Genomic DNA, 20953 nt, shown 5'->3' with positions numbered 1-20953 from the left:
CTGAATTAGTTTTTTAATTTATTCCTGGACTTACGTGCACAGCCTTCTCATGTCAAATAAGTATTGTACTTAGTTCATTAAAGGGATTATTCACCCTGACATAAAGTCCCGGCATAGATTTTATTGTAAAAATAGCAGAATATAATTAGAATGATATTGGTCAGGGTTTAAGGGTGTCACACCCAAGTCAACCCAAGAGGACATACAATAAATTCTCGCAACCAATTGTCACACCCAAGTAACTCAAGAGGACATAAAATGAATTACATGAACAATAAAAATACAGTTCAAAGAATTTATAAAAACTGTATTCAGGTTCTGTAGACAATGATTCAATGGCTTTGTTTCTGAGTACAAATAACATAAAATAAATGTCTTTGGAATAACATACAAAGTAACCCACTTTATATTATAAGGTGATATAATCACTCTAGTTCAATGTTCGATACTGACGAATCGTTATACAGTGCGTATCAAAAAAAAGTTTACACTTCGAAAAAATCCTGTAAAATCATACATTTGTCATATTCTGAAGATTTTTCCACATTATATCATTGGTACAGATCCATTTAAGCAAATTACGATATAACTGTCAAAAAATATTTCCGCTTGAGTGAGCACCACTTAGTTTTTAACATTTAGTGAAAAATAATTTGCGCAGAACTTTGAAATAGTTATGCGAATAAAAGTAGACATAATCATGAAGAACAAATGGAATTAAGCTAGTAAAATTTATTTTAAGATAATTCCAACCTTTTTAACTTGTTTCCTTGACCAAAACACTTCGAAGAGTGCACTGTGCCCCACCCCACTCACCAACACAACGAGGCCATCGTGATGATATTTGCTGTACACTGAGCTGTGATTTACATGAAATGGCTTAGGCTTGATGTTCATTTTGTTAATCATTGTCAAGCTTGGAAAAAGTGTGGAGAAACAAGCATTAAATGAAATATAAAATGTAAACCCACTTTAAATGATAAAAACATAGTGAAAAATGCTGGAGATGTCTGATATAAACTTTTGTTCAGATTTAGTTATGTCCTCAGATCCAGCTGGCACAAAAAGGGTGAAGGTTGTGCTTACTAAACGTTGAAATTTCAATTTGGGTGGCAAAATTGTTACAAGATGCTTGAATGTATCCATTTTATTTCAGTTGACTAAACTTACAAGGGAAATGTATGAGAAATGCTGTGCAGGATAAGTTTGTTTTCGCCCTTTCCCCTTGACACAGTGTGAAAACAAGCATTTCTGCGCAAACAGATTTCTGCGAGCTTTGCAAAAACGGAAATTGCTCACTCAAGTGTAACATTCTGTCAAAACTTTTACTTTCATTGGATAGATGAGACCCAAATCCAAGATTGTATGTGAAAAAATTACCCACATGTTGTATATTTTTTAATTCCCAGGGCTTTTTCAAAGTGTAAACTTTTTTTTGATACGCACTGTAGAGTTACATCAACTGACGACGGATCTGTCTTCCCTCTGACTCTCTTTACAAATCTTGTCCATAGCGGGATTTGACAGTCATAATCATGGTGGATCCGGATCCGGAAATGGGACCGGAAAGGCTACTGGAATGGTGGTTGGAACCAAACTCAGAACCAGAATTGGAATAACCAGTGGAACCACGAGTGGAATCGGAACCGGAATCGGAACCCATCTAAAAACAAACATTACCCAAACTATAAATAATCTAAGGAATAAAATATCTTCAAATCTTCACAATATTAATATACTTCCCTAGATTAATTCTCGACTGGTAAACTATAAACAATCTAAGGAATAGTATCTGTAAATCTTCACAATATTCAAACAGGTCATTCCCTAGATTAATTCCAGTATTCAGTTGAATAATGTCTTCCAATCTTCATAATACTCATGTCTTAAATCTCACAAATGATTAATAAGCATGATCAGTCCTCAAAATGTTTTACATATAACAAGAAAATGACTCCTTCCTAAAAAGCATTTCTTTTAGTACAAAATCCTTTCCGATTTCTGAGATTCAAAAGTTACTAAATCTGTGTCCTAGAATAACTCAACTCCTTCATATTGATTATTAATTAACAACACTATTCTCTTTTATATAGAATTCAATGGTCCTTTTTAATGACCTTGACTTTCTCAATGACACAATCATAATACAAAATGAACAGTAATCAAAAATCATTTTCACTTACAGTTTGACGTCTGTGACTAAAGGCAGGAAATCATCAGGAAGGCCTCAATTCTCAGCAGTCATGTTCTTGATGCTTAAAATGGAAAATGCAGCGCTATCTGCCCTAAATCCAAGTCTAAAACTTCAATTTTCTAATAGCATTTCTGAACCAATGACCCATAGGTCCTCCCTGTTTGACTTCTGAGCAGATAGTGAGGCCTGAGTGCTTGGTAAGGCAACACACCCAATGCAAAAATGTTACACCTGTTAAGCCAGGGAGAGTGCACTGGAGCCTAACAATGGTTTATTCAGTCCCAGGACTTAATTGAGCATAACAATAGGGGATAGCATAGGGGAAGAAGGTTGAATCCTTAACAAAGTGAATCCATCAAAGATTTAAAAAGCTATTAGAATTTTATATTTTAATGGTGACGTCATTTTCGAGCATTTTTTAAATCTGGTGTAATAAAGAATATCAATGAAGTGTCATTAAAAAAATATCGCTTTTCATTTTTTTCAATTTCAATTCATTTCATTTTCAACATATCGACGTAAAGTGGTCGAAATAATTACAATGAACTTATACAGACAATACAAATTTAGGCATTACAATGTGATTTTTTTCCATAAGCAAAACAAAGCAAAGTATTATATATCATTAAAATATCATTATAAAATGAAATTCTGAGAAGGTGGAGGGATCCACCAAAAAGCATTGCTTGTATTGTATGGACCCCTCTAAATAATTATTGTAGTACATACAAATCATTTCACATCCACTCCTGAAAGACTTTTTTTAGCAATCATGAACCACTGATTAAAAATTTGAAAAGTAATACGGGGCAGCTGCTCGTATATTACGTCACAGATTAAAAACTCAAAGCTCTAATAACTTACTTAATCTTCGATGGGTTTTTCGTAAACCTTCACCAATAATTTTTTTCTGCTATTTTTACAGTAAATCATTTGTCAGGGTGAATTTCCCCTTCAAAACCGGTCGATAGAATGGTACCTAGGAAAAGCCTATAAATTTGAAATAAAATCCTTGATTTGCTACACATTTCCAAATTCATGCGAAACTATTACTAGTTTAGGAACCTGCCATCCACTGGACTAGCTGCAATGAGGTATTGCTCTGAAAAATTCAACACTAATTTACATTAAACTATATACGTATGATACCAATATCTATTCGGATCCATTACGATGTTGAAATATGAAAAAATACTTTTTGAACAGAACGTTTTGTTATTTTTCTGTTATCCAGGTAATGCAAGTGGTTCGAAGAATTCCTAAACTTGCCTATTTCAGTGTGTTAATGGTACTTAGCGCACATATTGGTGTTTACATTAAAATTCATTTTTGTATGTATGTGATGAAGTGCTGTTCTACTCTACGAATGACCAAGATAAATCCTTTCCTCACTCACTAATTGAAATCATTTTGGCATGAAAATCATATCAAAGATATTATAGAGCTGAACTAAAATGATTTAAAAATCTAAATAATATCTTTTCAGTTATGCCCCTTCCGTCGATAGGATTCCATTCAAGGCCAATAATAAAAGGCTCAGTCTTTTCCTTGTTGATGTAGCATGTCATGATCTTTACCTTAGTCATTTTTAACTCTGCCATTATTACCTCTGCCATTTTTGCCTCTGCCATTTTTACCTCTGCCATTTTTACCTCTGCCATTATTACCTCGGCCATTTTGACCTTTGCAATTCTTACCTCTGCCAATATTACCTCTGCCATTTTTTCCTCTGCCATTTTTTCCTCTGCCATTATTACCTCTGCCATTTTTACCTCTGCCATTTTTACCTGGCACCGCTGCACTCAACCAAGGTGAGGTGAATGGGTACCCGGTAGAAACTCGTTAATGCCTTCCTTTGGGCGCCTAGGCAGCCCAGCTAAAGCCGGGATAATAATAAAAGCTGGGAGAACAGTTTTCAGAACTGAAGTGGCTTCCCTGGGTAAATAAAATCTATATCATTTTAGGCCTACATGAAATTTCCAAAAGTTTGAGCACGTGATTCGCTCGCAACATCTCACAAGGATGCCCTTTTAACAGTAATTGACCAAATAGGCGAATTTTACATCTTCAGATTTGATTTTTTTCCCCCAAACCGCTTGCTCGCTACGCTCGCAGAAATGAAACGTAAATATATAACTTATCAATCAGAGATCACTTAAATTTTTTGCTCAACTTAATTACTACAAAACACACAACCTCTTTACACAGATGATAATCTTACAGCGAAAATATCCGTTTGCACCAAAATGCCCCTATTGGCCCCTTTTTTTGGCTTTGCCCCTCCCCCCAAAAAGGAAAAAGGTTCCGCCGCCACCGTTGAAACACGCATCGTCTTCATGGCTAACTGCAAAAAGTTCATAAAATGTCCCCTTTAGATCAGGTCAGAGCTTATATTTCAAATTTCTGTTCGCGCTTCTTGCTCGCAGTTATTATCTAGTTACATAGGCATCTCGTTTTGAAGATCACAAACATATTGCCCATCATATTTTTAAACAAATATAGCTCGCGCTCGCATTATCTAACAAGTGGAATGCCTCTGGCCGTCTCACCTGCATCACGCGATTCAACATAGTGCTGACTTTGGAAACTACTATAACTCGCACAAGATGTTCAGTGATACTTGGTTACTCTTATTTCCACCTTTTATAAACTAGACCAATACACTTACAGAGATAGGATGGTAATTCAACAAATACTCCCAATGTGGCCAAAGTTCATTGACCTCACATGACCTTCGACCTAGATCATGTGACCTGAAACTTGCACAGGATATTCAGTGATACTTGATTACTCTCATGCCCAAGTTTCAAAAGTCAGATCAATAAACTTGCAAAGTTATGATGGTAATTCAACAATTACCCCCATTATGTTCAAAGTTCATTGACCTTTGACCTTGGTCATTTGACCTAAAATGCGCACAAGATGGTTGGTGATACTTGATTACTCTTATGTCCAAGTTTAAGAACTAGACCAACATACTTTCAAAGTTATGATGTTAATTCAACAAATACCCCAAATTCGGCCAAAGTTCATTGACCCTAAATGACCTTTGACCTTGATCATGTGACCTGAAACTTGCACAGGATGTTCAGTGATACTTGATTACTATTATGTCCAAGTTTCATGAATCAGATCCAAAAACTTTTAAAGTTTTGATTGTAATTCAACAGATACCCCCAAATCGGCCAAAGTTCATTGACCCTAAATGACCTTTGACCTTGGTCATGTGACATGAAACTCTAATAGGATGTTCAGTAATACTTGATTAACCTTATGGCCAAGTTTCATGAACTAGGTCCATATACTTTCTAAGTTATGATGTCATTTCAAAAACTTAACCTCAGGATAAGATTTGATGTTGACGCCGCCGCCGCCGTCGGAAAAGCGGCGCCTATAGTCTCACTCTGCTATGCAGGTGAGACAAAAAGGGTTTATCATGTTATTACATATTTACTTTATTTTATAAGTATAAAGCTAATTATTGACTGTTAGGACTACCCTTTCAAAGAAACAAACAAAAATCAACTTTAAGCTGCCGATCGAGGAAAATATGGCTTTAAAAAATTCCCCCCCCCCATTTGACAAAAGTTGGATCCGCTGGGATGGAGGCAGTGGGCACTTGCACCCCAAAAATGCAGGGGGGTGAAACTCCGCTTCTGCATCCGGTCAGACATGGGGAAATTTTGGAAGGTCAAAAGTGCACACTGCTCCCATTTTTCGCGTACAAGGCTATGGACACCGCTACTTCATGGCACACCAGCGAAACAGAGGCGTGGTCATAAATTGACCTGCGCGCACAGCGTAAAAATATGCAAATAAGCAAATTGTCACAAATTAGCATTATGCGCGACGTGATTGAATATGAAATGTGTTCATATAGCTGCGTCTTTGGTAAATTCATTGTCATTGATCATTCCCCCGTTCACCCCCCCCCCCCAGGTATTCAGTTGTTTATTCATCTTTTCTTGTTTACATATTTTTAATTATTTCGCGATTATTACTACATCAATTAATTCACTTATTTATTTGCTAGATATTTCACTGGAAGACATAATGGAAGCTTACAAGAGATTCATTAGTAGGATTGAACTTAGGGATCTGCTTGCTCTGTTTATCAGGTGTTCATCACTGCCCATTATTTTCATTACACATCATGAATAGCCACAAATATTTGTTTATTTTTGGGGGGTGGGGTACATACTTACAATGATTAGAAAAATCTGAGCAAGAGAGCAATCAGGTAATTTTGTCTTTATTTTGAAATTGAAATGAACAATCTGGTGCAAATCTTATGAATTCAAATTCAAATTCAAATTCAAAATTTATTGATTATAATCACAAACATGTTGGATTGTTCTCAAAATTATACAATGAAACAATGAAGATTTTTTATTTTTAAAGTCTAATTTTGGGATGGGAGCAAAAGAGAGCCCAGTACCCCCCCCCCCCCCATGTATTTGCTCTCATCAAGGCTATCTTAAAGGTCACTTCCAAATAAAATAAAAATTTTGTACCTGCCCAACCCTATATTTCTCTATCGATTCCACCCCCCCCCCCTCTCTTCCACACACACATTCCACATAATCATGCGAGCAAACAATTATTCTCATCTCATTTTTATTTCTATCCCACTTTTAAATCAAACTCATTCATGTCTTTAATTCGGCTGCACATGAATGCCACAGTATGCCATGTTGTAATGGCTTTTGTGGGCTATCTTGCCACGCATGTTATTTTGATACTAAATACCTGTTGTACTAGTATTGTACCCATGGATACCCGACATACAGAATCAATCAATCAATCAGTAGCACCATCATATTCCAGTCATATAGAAGTAATCTTCAGTGCCATTTCATCACAACACAATTTCGTAGCAATAACATCATCATCACATATCTTTCACGCAATATAAATTGGTGGATTAAGTAAATCACGAATACCAAGATTAGAAAGTAATATTTTAAATTAAAATGTTTATTAATTAATAAATTTTTGAATACATGATAAAAATATTTTTTCTCTTTTTTCTCACCAAAGCATCAAATTACATCAGCAAAATGCCTACAATGAGTGCAACAGAAATTGCAAGGATATTACAAATGAGGGGATGTTATTTTTGGTAAAATCTAGAGAAAAAAAAATTGAAAAAAATAAGTACGTATATTCACTTACATAGTTATTGATAAGCCTTACAGTCAATATAAGGGGGGCATCAAGGATGCCATTAATAAAAAGATTATCGATATACCTCTCTCTCAAAGTCAGTTACTCAAATATCAAATCATTTTTTCAGCATTTGCTGACAAGAAATAGCATGCTAATCTAATCGGGGACACTTCATAAAAAAGGGGAGCACATTGCCACATTTCTCTAAAGAGTGCCTTCCCAAATCTGCACATTAGTAAATCAGTAACAAAGTTGCTTATTGTCTATTGTTGTGAAGTGCTGCTAGAGCTGTGTTCTATTTCCAACAGATTATTTTATTTGCAGAGCTAATCTAGTTCATTATACGGGACATCGACAATACAGTGTTACAAAAACAAAGAGATTAAAAACGAAAAAAAAATAGTGCAACTTTTCACTTCCCCCAGAAAATGAATTCAACAGCTTAATGTCCAGCAATACATACAGGTTCTTGTTTCATAAGGACTTCAATTATGGTAAATTGGCCCCAAATGTAACTAGCAACTAGCATGGGAACCCCAATTTTGATCTGTTGCTCTAATGTTTCCATAGTAATTACCAAAATTTCAAAGTTAGAATAGTGGTTAGTCTTAATGAATTGGGGTCCAGGACTGAGAGTGATTTATTCGCCCTTTGTTCTGTGACATTGTTTTTATTATGCACATTTTGTCAATGAAAATCCATTATTTCTTATCACCTTTTATATGTCTGTAGGCATCAGGGGCGTCGATCCATTTTTCAGATTGGGGGGGCAAAATCATGAATCAATTTTCCAAAGGCGCTCGATGACACAAACACACACATATGCCTATATATGTGTACATTTATATATATATATATATATATATATATATATATACATACATATCTCACCACATGCCAGCAGATTAATGCGAGCGCGAAGCGCGAGCTGAAAATTTTGATATTTCGATCTGAAAAAAAAATGAGTTTAATGGACGTTTTTAATAAAGAACAAGATATATATATCCAACAAAAGATTATTGCAAATCAAAGTGGGAGTTCTTTTGAGGTTTAGAACTGAAAACGGGACCATATTCACCTATTTAATCATGGAAAGTATGGGGGTTTTTTTACAAAAATGATGCGAGCGCGAAGCGCGAGCTGAAATTTGTTGATATTCCAATATGAAAAGTGGACATTTTGAGCAAGATTTTAGACAAAGAACGAGTTGTGTATCTCAATCTCGCTTGCTGATTTCTGTGTAACATTACAATCTTATTTTATTTTAGCACATGCGGAATTATTGGGGGGGCAAAATGATATGTTTGCCCCCCAATATTTTCATTGGTGGGGCGATCGCTCCCCTGCCCCCCCCCCCATAATCGACGCCTCTGGTAGGCATGTATGTTACATAGCCCAGACCTCAGTAAAGACCCATTCTGCATTGTTTAGATTACCAGAATACAACCTATCCCTTTCAAACTACTAATATTATTCAAAGTGCTTTCACTACTATAAGTACTACATGTAGATGATTAGAACATTAATAAAGGGGGGGGGATAAGTGTGCCCTTGGAAAAATATCTTAATCTTGTGTGAAACGTATGGACCTAAATATCCATACTCCAATTAATCTTTTTTTCAACAGATGTGTAGTTTAAGCAACATTCAATATGTATTGACACATATATTTAAATTCATTCAATTTTTTAAATCTGTAATTGCAATGAAGTAACTGCTTGTTATGAACCTGGCCTTCATATTTCTTCTTGATCTGCCCTGGTGATACTCAAACAGCCTGTGAAACCTGCATAGTAAACAAAAAGAGAAAGGAACAAAATGAGCTGCTGATATAAATTATTCTTACTCATCTAGTCTAGTTTATTTGAAAGTTTTAAACTTTTTATAAGCCCCTACTCTTCCGTGCAATATTATTTAGAAAATGCACATGTAGTAACTTATGTTGCCAGATAAAAATCATAGATCACTATTATAGATCAGTATTCATATAACTTTTTTTATTAAGTGTGAAAACCCATTCAAATATATATCGAAAGATTAATCTCAATATTTTGTCCTTTTTTATTTCTGTCTTCAGAGTAACTGAGTTTTAAAATGATTTTATGTATGATTAATATAGCTAAGAGACATGGACAATAAGTATGCATTGAGGATAATGAAAGTACTGGTGAATCTGAATCCAAAAGAATATCATCTCATCATGGAGCTTTACTTTATGGGATAACATGATTCAGAAAAAAAAATAATATTTTTATGAAAACAAGCATAGTTACCTGGCAAGCTTTTAGATCAGATATCCTGTTACTCATCAGATTGTACCTCTTGGTGATGTGCAAATGGTATTTGACTTTGTACTTCTGACTAGGCTGGGACTGCTAAGAACTGGACCCCATTGGATCTGCAATTCAATAAACATACAATACTTTACAGTTAATAATTTCAAAAGTGATAAACAAAATTCCTCTCTTAAAACAATTCTTTCAGAGTATCCAGCTTTCACAATTCCAACTAGAAAAAAGCAGGTCTTGACCAAAAACTAAATGGTTCAAGCATACGTGGCCTACTATAGTGAGGTCTTTTGTTAATCTTCAATATATACACCAAGCCAGCTTTGACAGATGTAGGATAATTATCATTTGTGTGATAATATGGCTCTCGCTCATTCATCAGTGCGAGACAATCATTAAATTTTTTGCACTCGTCTATAAACATGTCTGATTTGAATCTCTACGTTAAGTGAGTTCCTCTTTAAGTTTGATTTTATTTTAAAAGAGGGTTAGCTCACTTGCTGGCAGGTTTAAATGACCCTTTGCCTTTCACCACAAATAACATAAAGTGAGGACAGTAAAGATAAATCAATTGGATCAGCCGCTCTCTCTGCTTAGCCTTTTACTTAAACAATTCAAATAGGGCACTATAAATTTTCTCAACCCTTCCAAAAAACAATTGAGCAGTTTGAACCCTGACAAAGAAATGTTGACCCCCCCCCCCCCGAAAAAAAGAATCATTAAACTCCGTTGCGAGGCTAATTATATTTTAGTCCAACGGTCCAGCCAGGAACTAATAAAGTTAACTTAAATCTTTGTAGAAAAAAAGTCAAACCAGACAGATCTAGAATTTTATTTTTAAAATCTATATCTAAGTTAGACCTATCCTAGGGCCTTACTTTTATTAAAAAAGAGAAAAATGTTAACATCTGCCTCAAATCATTCCATGAGTGACCAGGCATGGGCATGGGCCAATATCATTCCAAACAGATTCAGTTCATTTAGATTTAGTTTCATTTCATTTTAAATGCAGATAATTATGGTCACCAGATATGCTCAAGTTTTACTTGAATTCAATACAAGACACTCTTCCCTCGCCAGCCAACCTCAAAATCTGGAACAAACAGGCACTTGGAATATGTGCATTGTGTGGATACAACAACTGCACCATGATACACATATTCAACTGCTTTCAGTACTCACTGCGAACAGGAAGGTACAACTGGAAACATGATACAGTCCTACGGGAGATACTGCACCAAGTGACTCCCGCCATCCTTCGAGCAAGAACACAGGCAAACGATGCCACATGCAGAGGCATTTCCTTCAAATCAAATAAAGGCACTCAATACAATAATGTAACCTGGATGGGGACAAAGAAACAAGAACAAATCCAGAACTGCAGTGACTGGAAGGTGGTATGGGATGAAGACAAAATACCAATGGCCTTCCCTCCAGAAATAGTCACCACGTGAAGTAGGCCAGATATAATAATTTATTCAACTTCAATGAAGGTAGGAATAGTTGGAAAACTGACAGTCCCAGCAGAGGAGAACATGGCTCAAGCAAACCTCAGAAAGAATTGCAAATATAAGGATCTCATCAGAAAAGGAAAAGAAGCAGGATGGGAACTTGTCTACTTCCCAGTTGAAGTGGGATCTAGAGGTTTTACCAGCCAATCACTGAGAACCTGCCTCAAGTTCCTTGGCCTGACAAAAAAGGAAATCAAGGTTGCGCTGGATGCTGTGTCAAGAGTGGCACTACGGGCTACATATACTTTGTGGCTGTCAAGAAACAACAAGACTTTCGGAAGTTGGGAGCTGATCACAAGACCATATATCCCTCCGATAGGAGAAAACCAGGAAGAGGCCCAACCCAACCCAAATTGTCATGAAGGCTAGGTATATTCTCCCTGTGACCAGTCATGCCTTGAATGGAGGCTGCATTCATTTCGCCATATTCCAAAATGCAGTTCCTACCTTACAGTTACCAGTCTTGGTAACTGCCTGGTAAAGTAGGGGCATTGACTTGGCACGCTGGTGGTATTTAATATCACTGGTGATACCTAGCCTTACCAGACATGACCAATCATACCGAAACAACAAGATGTCCTGACAGTTCCAGCAGCTGGAGAGGGAGGGTTCCCGGGACCAAAGCGCTCAACCCACCGCCGCCCGTCCCAAGTCGGGGGCAGCTGCTAGGGAACATGTTAGAAAGACACAGGATAAAGCATTAACCTGGGCTTGATGATCTCAACAACATCGAGGCTGTGCGTGTTCCTAACCAACACCTATGCAGATCAAGCCAGGAAGCGGCCAGACCAGGCCATGGTTTTTTAATCTCAATTGAAATAGCAGTTTCGAAAATCGGTACTAGGCCCATGGCCTATAACTTCAAATTTCAACTCAAGCTTGTTTGACAATTAATTTCCAACACCTAATGACCTAGCCTACATCGGCAATTTCGCAGCCGGTTGGCACCGGCGATATCAAAGTCCGCACCCCGCTCTTGCTATATATTTGGCTTAATTTTGATGCAGCTTTGCCGTTAAACAAGTCCACATCTACCCCTGATATTTGACAATAAGAACTGAAATACAGATTTAATAAGAGCGGACATGAAGCATCCCAATTAAACAACTTATTTCTACGAAAAACTATATTATTTTCTGAGAAAATATGTCAATCAGATTTCAGACTTATTTGGGATCAGGACAGGAAAAAGAAATGGAAATATATGGAAATTGTTTTTTGCGTTGTAAACTGCACATAAAGCCATGCATGCGACGCCGAACCCCAGCAAACACATTACAATTTCAACTAAGATCAAAGTAAGGAATTGAACTTAACTTACTTTTATTCCTATGGAATGTCACTAGATTGATATTAATGTTTCCTCCAAGATTTTCTGCTCCATTGAAGTTCACTCAGAAATCATGATTTCGAACATCAATTCTAAAAACAGATAATTAGACTTGCTATTGTATTTCAAAAAGTTGAATTTCGCAGAATCAAAAAGAACGACACTTCGCACAGATATCGTAGGGAATTGTGGGACGGAAAAAATGTTTAATGCATGAGTACATGAATAAAACATTAGCGTTTTATCCAATCATACAAGTGCATTGTGCGTATTTTGACGTCATTACTCATGAATTAAACATTGACCTTCCAAAATCAACCTTCAAATTGGCCAAATGGCAGCCATGTTTGTTATGTACAAAACCTATGGAAAATCAAAAACGCGCGAAAAGAGTTGCCTCTCTAGCTCCCTTCGGGAGCTTACGTATACGTAAGATCGTATCTCTGTGCAAAAATGAAATAAAAAACAGGGAAATGCATATTTTTCCAAAATGGGAAAGTTCCTTTTTCAAAAATGAATATGCTGTTTTTTCATGTTTTTCGATATAAAATACTCTTTTAAAGTATACAAGTTAAATTTTCAGGCTGGAATATTGCAAATGTTCAGCTTGCGCTTCGCACTCTCAATTATTCGAATGGTGAAATATGTATCCTAAAGAGGTCAGTAAATGCTTTCTTTAACATATTCCTTTTCTGGTCAGTATGTTTAAGCTCGCGTTTTGCGCTTGTGTCAATTCTTTAGTTACATGTAGATGCACATCTTTTTAGTGACAGCAGAAATCTGCTCGGATTTTTAAAAACTTATTTTCATTTTTATTGAAATACCCTTAAGTTTTAGCTTATGATTCACGCTCGCAACACCTCGCAATAATGCAATTTTAAAAATAATTGACCCCAAAACGAGTTTTACAACTTCACCTTTGAATCTTTTTTTACCAAGCCGCTCGCTCATTATACTCTCTCCCGAAAAATAAAGCCTAAATATACATTTGGCCATAATAAGAAGTCACTTCAAAAAGTTTTTCTCTACTTAATCACTATCAAACACACAATGACTTCAAGCAGATGATAATCTTAAGGTGAAAATATCACCAAAGTGCCCATTTTGACGTTTGAGTTTCATTTTTTGGCTTTACCCCTCAAACGAAAATTCGTTCGGCCGCCCTTGCCTTCCCATCCTCATAACAATTGAACGGCCACAGTGTCCCCCACCCCCTGTCTCTGCCTCTGCTTTCCCGGTTTTCATTTTTCGGATTAACGAACCTTATTTTGTTTTCGGATTAACGAACCTTATTTCGTTTTCGGATTAACGAACCTTCGGAACAACGAACCTTATTTCGTTTTCGGATTATCGAACCTTCGGAACAACGAACCTTATTTCGTTTTCGGATTATCGAACCTTCGGAATAACGCCACAAAATTTCGTTTTCGGATTAACGAACATCAAGGTATAGGCAATTTACGTGTTTATGTGTTTCGGAATTCATAAAATCATAAAATACTTTTAATTTCTTTAAAAGTATGTTATGATTTGGAGTATCAAAGGCTTTTTGTACGTCTAGGAGAACCATTCCAACCATGTGCCCATGTGAAATTTCATTCCTGATAAAATCTGTTAAATGTTTTAAACAAGTTTCAGTTGAGTATCCGTTACGAAAGCCGGACTGAAATTGATGTATTACCTTGCTTTCTTGAAAGTATTTCTCCACTTGAGAATGAACAGAATTTTCCAGAACTTTTGACAATACACTTATAGGCCTATAATTACTAACGTCAGTTCTGTCTTTCTTTTTATGTAGCGGGGTAACTTTTGCAAATTTTATATCCTCGGGAAAGGTAGAAGACATAAGAGATAAATTAATGATATAATTCAAAGGTTTGTACAAATTTCTTGCCCTATCTCTTAGAAATCTTGCGGGTATCACATCTAGGCCAGTACTTTTTGATATTTTCAACCTATTTAGTTAATCTAAAACAAATTTTCTGAAACAGGGAAAAAATGAACACTACCTTTTGAAATACCCCCTTTTTTATTTACTGGTAATTTACAAACTAAATTGTCGGCCACAGTCGTAAAATAACGATTAAGCTCTTTTGCAATTTTAGCCTTAATATCGTGACTTAATTCACCTTGCACATTAATAACCGTTATTTTTTTAAATCAGATTTCCCTTTACTTTTTAGACCTAAACCTTTCAAATTCTTCCACAATTTTCTAGAGTCATGTTTGTTTTATTCGATTTATTCTTGAAAGTTTTCGTTTTTGGCACTTCTTAACATCCTTTGAACTAAATTCCTTAAAACTTTCTATTTTCTTTCAAAGTCTAAATTGCCAATATTCCTTTTCATACTTTTGTAAGCTACATTTCTCTCTTTAATTAAAACAATAATTTCATGGTTCATCCATTTTTCAGTTGATTGCTTAATTCCTACCTCTTTCAGAGGTGCGCTCATATTTACTATTGATAGGAATATAGATTTAAAATTTACCCAAGCCATATTTACATCGTTACATTCAGTTACATTAGACCAGTCTGATCGGGATAAATTTAAGTTGAAATTATTTACATTATAACCTTTTAATCTCCTGATTGATACAGTTCTGTGGTGCCCAAATACGGGCCTAACAATCTTTCTTGAATATTAAATTAATAAATGATCACTTATACCTAGGTCAATAACACCACTATGACTAATATGCTCTACTTTACTACATAATATGTGATCTATCAGAGCGTAAGATGTCCGTGTTGTACGTGTGGGCAGCTTTACAAGTTGGCTTAAACCACTTAAATTAAGTATATTCTCATATTTTCAGGGATAAAGGAGACTTTTTCGAAAGGCAAATATTCATGTCTGCTAAGACTAATATCTCACTATCTTTTTCAATTTTTTTTTCAATGAATTTATTTTCTTTAGGAGGTCTGGAAAAAGCACCCCGGCAGTGTAATGGGCTTTGTCCGGCGCAAGAGAATATTGATCCACAATGATGCAATATTTCTTGAAGTCAAGTCTTCTCTTATATTAAATGCAATGTCGTTTCTTATGAAGAGACAAACACCACCACCTAGCCCATATTCACGACCTTTACGTATTATACAGTATACACATCTTCACCATTTACAGATGTTCCAGTGATGGCAATAATAGGTATTTTACGTTTAGAAAAAAATCATATTAATGACTCTGCCACCCAAATCTCTTCGTCTTCTTATTTAACAGAAAATCATTTCAAAAATTACGTAGACTCACAGAGGAAAAATGACATGTTTTTTCTCCACTTAAATATTAGAAGTGCTCACAGCAATGTTGACAAGTTTCGTTCCTTCCTTGAAAACGTAAATCTCCCTAAGACCTCTATTATTGGTTTGAGCGAAACCTGGTTTAGTGAAACACCTAATTACTTATACTCACTCCCCGATTATAATATTGTCACAAAAAATAGATTATTGAAAAGGGGTGGCGGTGTTGCGCTTTTAATACCAAACTGCTTTCATTTCTACATTTTAGAAGACATATCTTATATCGATAACACAATCGAAACTCTGTTTGTTGAAGTTCACATCCCCAGACGTAAAAACATGATAGTTGGTGTTATATATAGACCCCCTCAATCCAATTGTAATAATTTCAATTCACAAATTCAAAATATTTTGTCAAAACCTTCTATAGCTAATAAAGATTGTCTAATTATGGGAGACTTTAATATTAACCTTCTTACATGTACCAACGAAAGGGCAACTCAAGACTTCTTAGATGTATTCTTGTCTTCATCGCTTCTTCCTGTTATCACCAAACCCACTAGAATAGCGGATACTTCTGCAACTCTTATTGACAATATTTTTATGAATTTCCATCCTTTGCTTCGAACTGGACTTATAGTTACTGATATTTCTGATCATTATCCAATCTTTGTTAATTTACCATTTGAACCAATTTCTCAAAAATGCTCTAATCAACCTAACAAGTATAAATTCACCGATGAAAACATCATCACCCTTTACAAAATAATTTAACTCATACTGATTGGTCCACCATATACTCTAGTGAAGATACGAACGCCTCTTATGGTTCTTTCATGACTACTTTTACCTCCTGTATCGACAATACCATCCCTCGGGTCAAACCAAAGAAATTTAATCGTAAAAAAACTCCGATATCTCCGTGGATTAATAAATCGTTATTGCGATCGATTAACAGGAAAAATAATTTATACTACAGATATATATGCGATCAATCTGATTCTAAACCTGACCTAAAGCAGAAATATGTCAAATATAAGAATACTTTAACAACTTTATTACGTGTGGCGAAGAAGCAGTTCTACGCACATCAGTTAGCTTTATATAAAAACGATATGAAAAATACCTGGAAAGTAATAAACAAAGCACTTAATAAATTTAAAAAGACACTCAAATATCTCAATTAAATATTGATGGTAAAATTATTGACGATCCCCATGCTGTGGCGGAATCTTTCAATTCTTATTTTTCTTGTATTGGTGAAAATCTTGCCCGAACGATTCCTAACTCATCTAGACAGTTTCATGATTTCCTAACAAATCCTAACCCCAACTGCTTTTTTTCAAGCCTACTAGTGCTCATGAAATTATCACTATAGTAAATAAACTGAATTCCCATAAAAGTCCTGGGTGTGATGGGATAAATAATTACCTTTTGAAAAATGTCATACACCAAATCGTTGACCCCTTAGTTTATATTTTCAATTTGTCCCTTTCTAATGGTCAAGTACCCAAAGACACGAAAGTTGGTAAAGTCATACCAGTCTTCAAAAAAGGTGACAATGACTTAGTAACTAATTATAGGCCAATTTCATTATTAACTTCACTATCAAAGATCCTTGAAAAAATCGTATATACTCGTATAATTACTTTTTTAAATAAACATAATATTCTGAATAAAGAACAATTTGGGTTCCGTGAGAAACATAGCACATCTCATGCTCTCTTAGCATTTACTGATAAAATTGCAAGGGCAATTGATGCTTCTCAACATACTGTAGGCATTTTTTAGATCTTTCCAAGGCCTTCGATACTATAAACCATAATATATTATTACGTAAATTGTCACACTACGGAATTCGAGGGAGACCTTTAGAGTGGCTTAGTAGTTATTTAACTAATCGTCAACAATTTGTTTTTGTCAATGGTGTATCTTCTTGTAGTAAAGTTGTCTCTTGCGGAATTCCGCAAGGGAGCTTATTAGGTCCACTTCTTTTCCTCATATATAGCAATTACATTCGAAACTCTTCTTATTTCTTGGAATTCATCCTCTTCGCCGACGACTCTAATATTTTTTATTCCCACCCTGATCCCACATACGAATGTGCTTTTTAAAACTCATGGAATTCTTAAGATACATGATCTTTACCATTATAATCTTGGATCTTTTATGTTCAACCTTAGTAAAGATGAACTACCAGACGTATTTTATTCTATGTTCACACGAAATATAAATGTACATCACTACCCTACAAGATCTGCTGGACTTTTTCATTTACCTAGAACAAGGACATTATTAACAAACAAACTGTTCATATCTTCTGGTATCAAACTTTGGAATTCACTTCCGCAAACTTTACGAAATAAGCCAACTATTCATAGCTTCAATAGAGCACTTAAAAAAAATCTAACCAATAACTATAACACTCACATCATTCATCATACTTAGGATATCTTATGGATCTTCTGTCCCCCCCCCCCACCTCCTGCCTTTATTTCGTTTCTTTTCCTGTCTCCTTTCATTCGCTCTACCTGTGCAGATTTGGTTTTTTTTTTGTTTTTCTTTTACTCGTTTTTGTCCTTTGTTGTTGTTGTCTTTTTTTTATTTTTTTGTCTGTTCTTGTGATATTTCGTCTGTCTTGTTTTGGTATAACTTTTTGTCATGTCTTGTTCTTGTACCGTTCTGTCACGTCCTGTTTTCGCAACGTTTTTGTCTTGTGTGTCCTTTTCACTTTTCTTCATATCTTGTAATATAATCCAGCCTTGTTTATCTTCTACTTGAAAGAATATGTGAAAAATATAAATATTTAACAAGGATTTACATATAATTTTTACAAGAAAGATATGATGACTTGTATATTATATATATTTTGAACTTCAACAAGAACGATATGATTTGTATATTATATATAGATATATATTAATTTTTGCATTAATATGTCTTATCTATTGAAGGAAACCTTCGATAACAAGCTTTGCTTTCCAGAAGGTTCCTATTTCTCTTCAAAATGTTATCTTATATTTTGCTTTACTTTGTAACTTTGTTAAAATTTTGGAATGAATAAATTCGTTATCAATCAATCAATCACTGAATTGATCGACAAAGTAAATGAAGAGCTTTCTCATGTTTCAGAGTGGATAAAGCCAATAAGCTATCCTTAAATTTGCAAAAAACAAAAAGTATGCTCTTTAGTAATACCCTGAATAATTTTCCCAAACCTGTTATATTTGATGGTATTGTTATTGAAGAGGTTACATCGACCAAATTTCTTGGAGTCACAATAGATAACAAACTTTCCTGGAATATACACATTGATAATGTATGTAAAACAACTGCCCGTAACATAGGTGTTATTGTGCAACTTAAACATGTCCTTCAACAAACCAATTTACTAATGCTCTATTTCACACTAATTTCACCTTACATCAACTACGGGATACTTGCTTGGGGCAATGCCTGCTCTTCGTTACTTAACAAATTATATTTACTTCAAAAAAAGATACTTAGAATAATATTTAATGCTGAACCCCGATCTCACACAAGTGACTTATTTCGAGGAAACAAACTCTTAAAGATATATGAGTTATATCAGTTACAACTAGGCCTCTTCATGTATAATTTACATACGAAAAACCTTCCGTCCATATTTTCTCCTATGTTTGTTTCGAATAACTCGATCCATTCATATCCTATCCGACAGGCTAGCTGCATTCACTTGCCATTAAAGCGTACTCTTTTTGCTCAAAAGACATTTGTTTTACAGGACCCAAACTGTGGAACTCGCTACCGAACGAAATTAAAAAATCTCTCAGTGTTCTCTCATTTAAATGTTAATTGAAAAAGTTCTTACTTCAAAGATATTAAACTACTCACACATGCGCAAGCTTACATGACAACACTGTCATCTCAAATGCTGTTGCTACTGTCAATAGATACACTGTAAGCTGGCCTCTCATTTCTTGTCTCATCTTACTAGCCCTGTATGTGATTATATGTAATTGTATTGTTGTGTTTTTGTCTTCGTGTTACGTCATGTCTGTTCTACTTGTCCCTCTCTCATGTATATCTCGTCTGTCTGTCTGTCTTTCTCTCTCTTCCTCCTTCTCAGGTGCACTATTATTATTCTATTATTATATTATTATTATTATTCTATTGCTATATAAGTAGTAATATATATTGTTTCCTTTTTCCTTTTTTCAAACTTTACACGTATTTCCTATAGCAAGAATGTCCGTTCTTATTGATTTATTTCCTGTTTAAGGATAACTTATGATTATTACATACTGTTATTTTAGGGAACTTGCCTTGTAACAAGCTTTGCTTTTTTGCATGTTCCCCCCCCCATATCCAAATTTGTTCATTATTATTATATGCTTTATCGTTTAGTAACATCAATTGTGTAATTTGTATGTATGTGTTATATTATATACTTTGTGATATCATGGATATGGAAATAAAATGAAAATGAAAATGAAATAAAAAAAAGAAACCTAAGTTCGGATATTTTATTAAATATTTATCTCACGTTTAAATGAATGAAATGCAATCCTTTTGTCATTGTCACAAACTTTTCTTGTAAAGGACTGATACACTGTTATTTTATCGGAAGGTGGTTTATTATTTACATGTTCAGTGGGAGGCAAAAGTAGTTCGGTATAACCAACATTTTGTTTGAATGAGGTGCAAGAATAAGGAATCACAAAAAGACGGTAAAGAGCATATTAAACAAGTCCAACATTCATTAGGGTTGTAATATAATCTTGTGTACTCCTGTTCACTTATGCCTTCACATTTGAAATGGCGCCACTTATTAAAAGTAGAACACAGGAAGCCAGTTTGGTTTTTTTTCACAGGCTTTTGACATTTTCTATAAAATAAAACAATTTTAGAAAACAAAATTCAGAGGATATACAGTCTTCTTGAAGAGCGTGAAATCATGTGTTGGACATGATCATCCCACTTGAGATCCGAACGAATCATCACACCAGGGAGGGTTAACGAGTTGACACGTTCCAAGTGAACATCCTTGATTGTAATGTCAAGCTGGGGCGGAGGGACCTTCAGTAAGGACACTTGCATGACTTTGCACTTTTCGGGTTTAGGCGTAACGTCATCTGAGATGCACCATTGACTCGGCAAATTAACATGGTCCTGCATGGAGCTTTGCTGGTTCTTTGGAAAATCTCCACAACGCTTAAGTCGTCTACATACTTCCATCGA

Source organism: Lytechinus variegatus, chromosome 19, assembly GCF_018143015.1.
Source record: "Lytechinus variegatus isolate NC3 chromosome 19, Lvar_3.0, whole genome shotgun sequence".
Classification (NCBI taxonomy): domain Eukaryota; kingdom Metazoa; phylum Echinodermata; class Echinoidea; order Temnopleuroida; family Toxopneustidae; genus Lytechinus; species Lytechinus variegatus.
Note: the sequence above shows the minus strand (reverse complement) of the source record.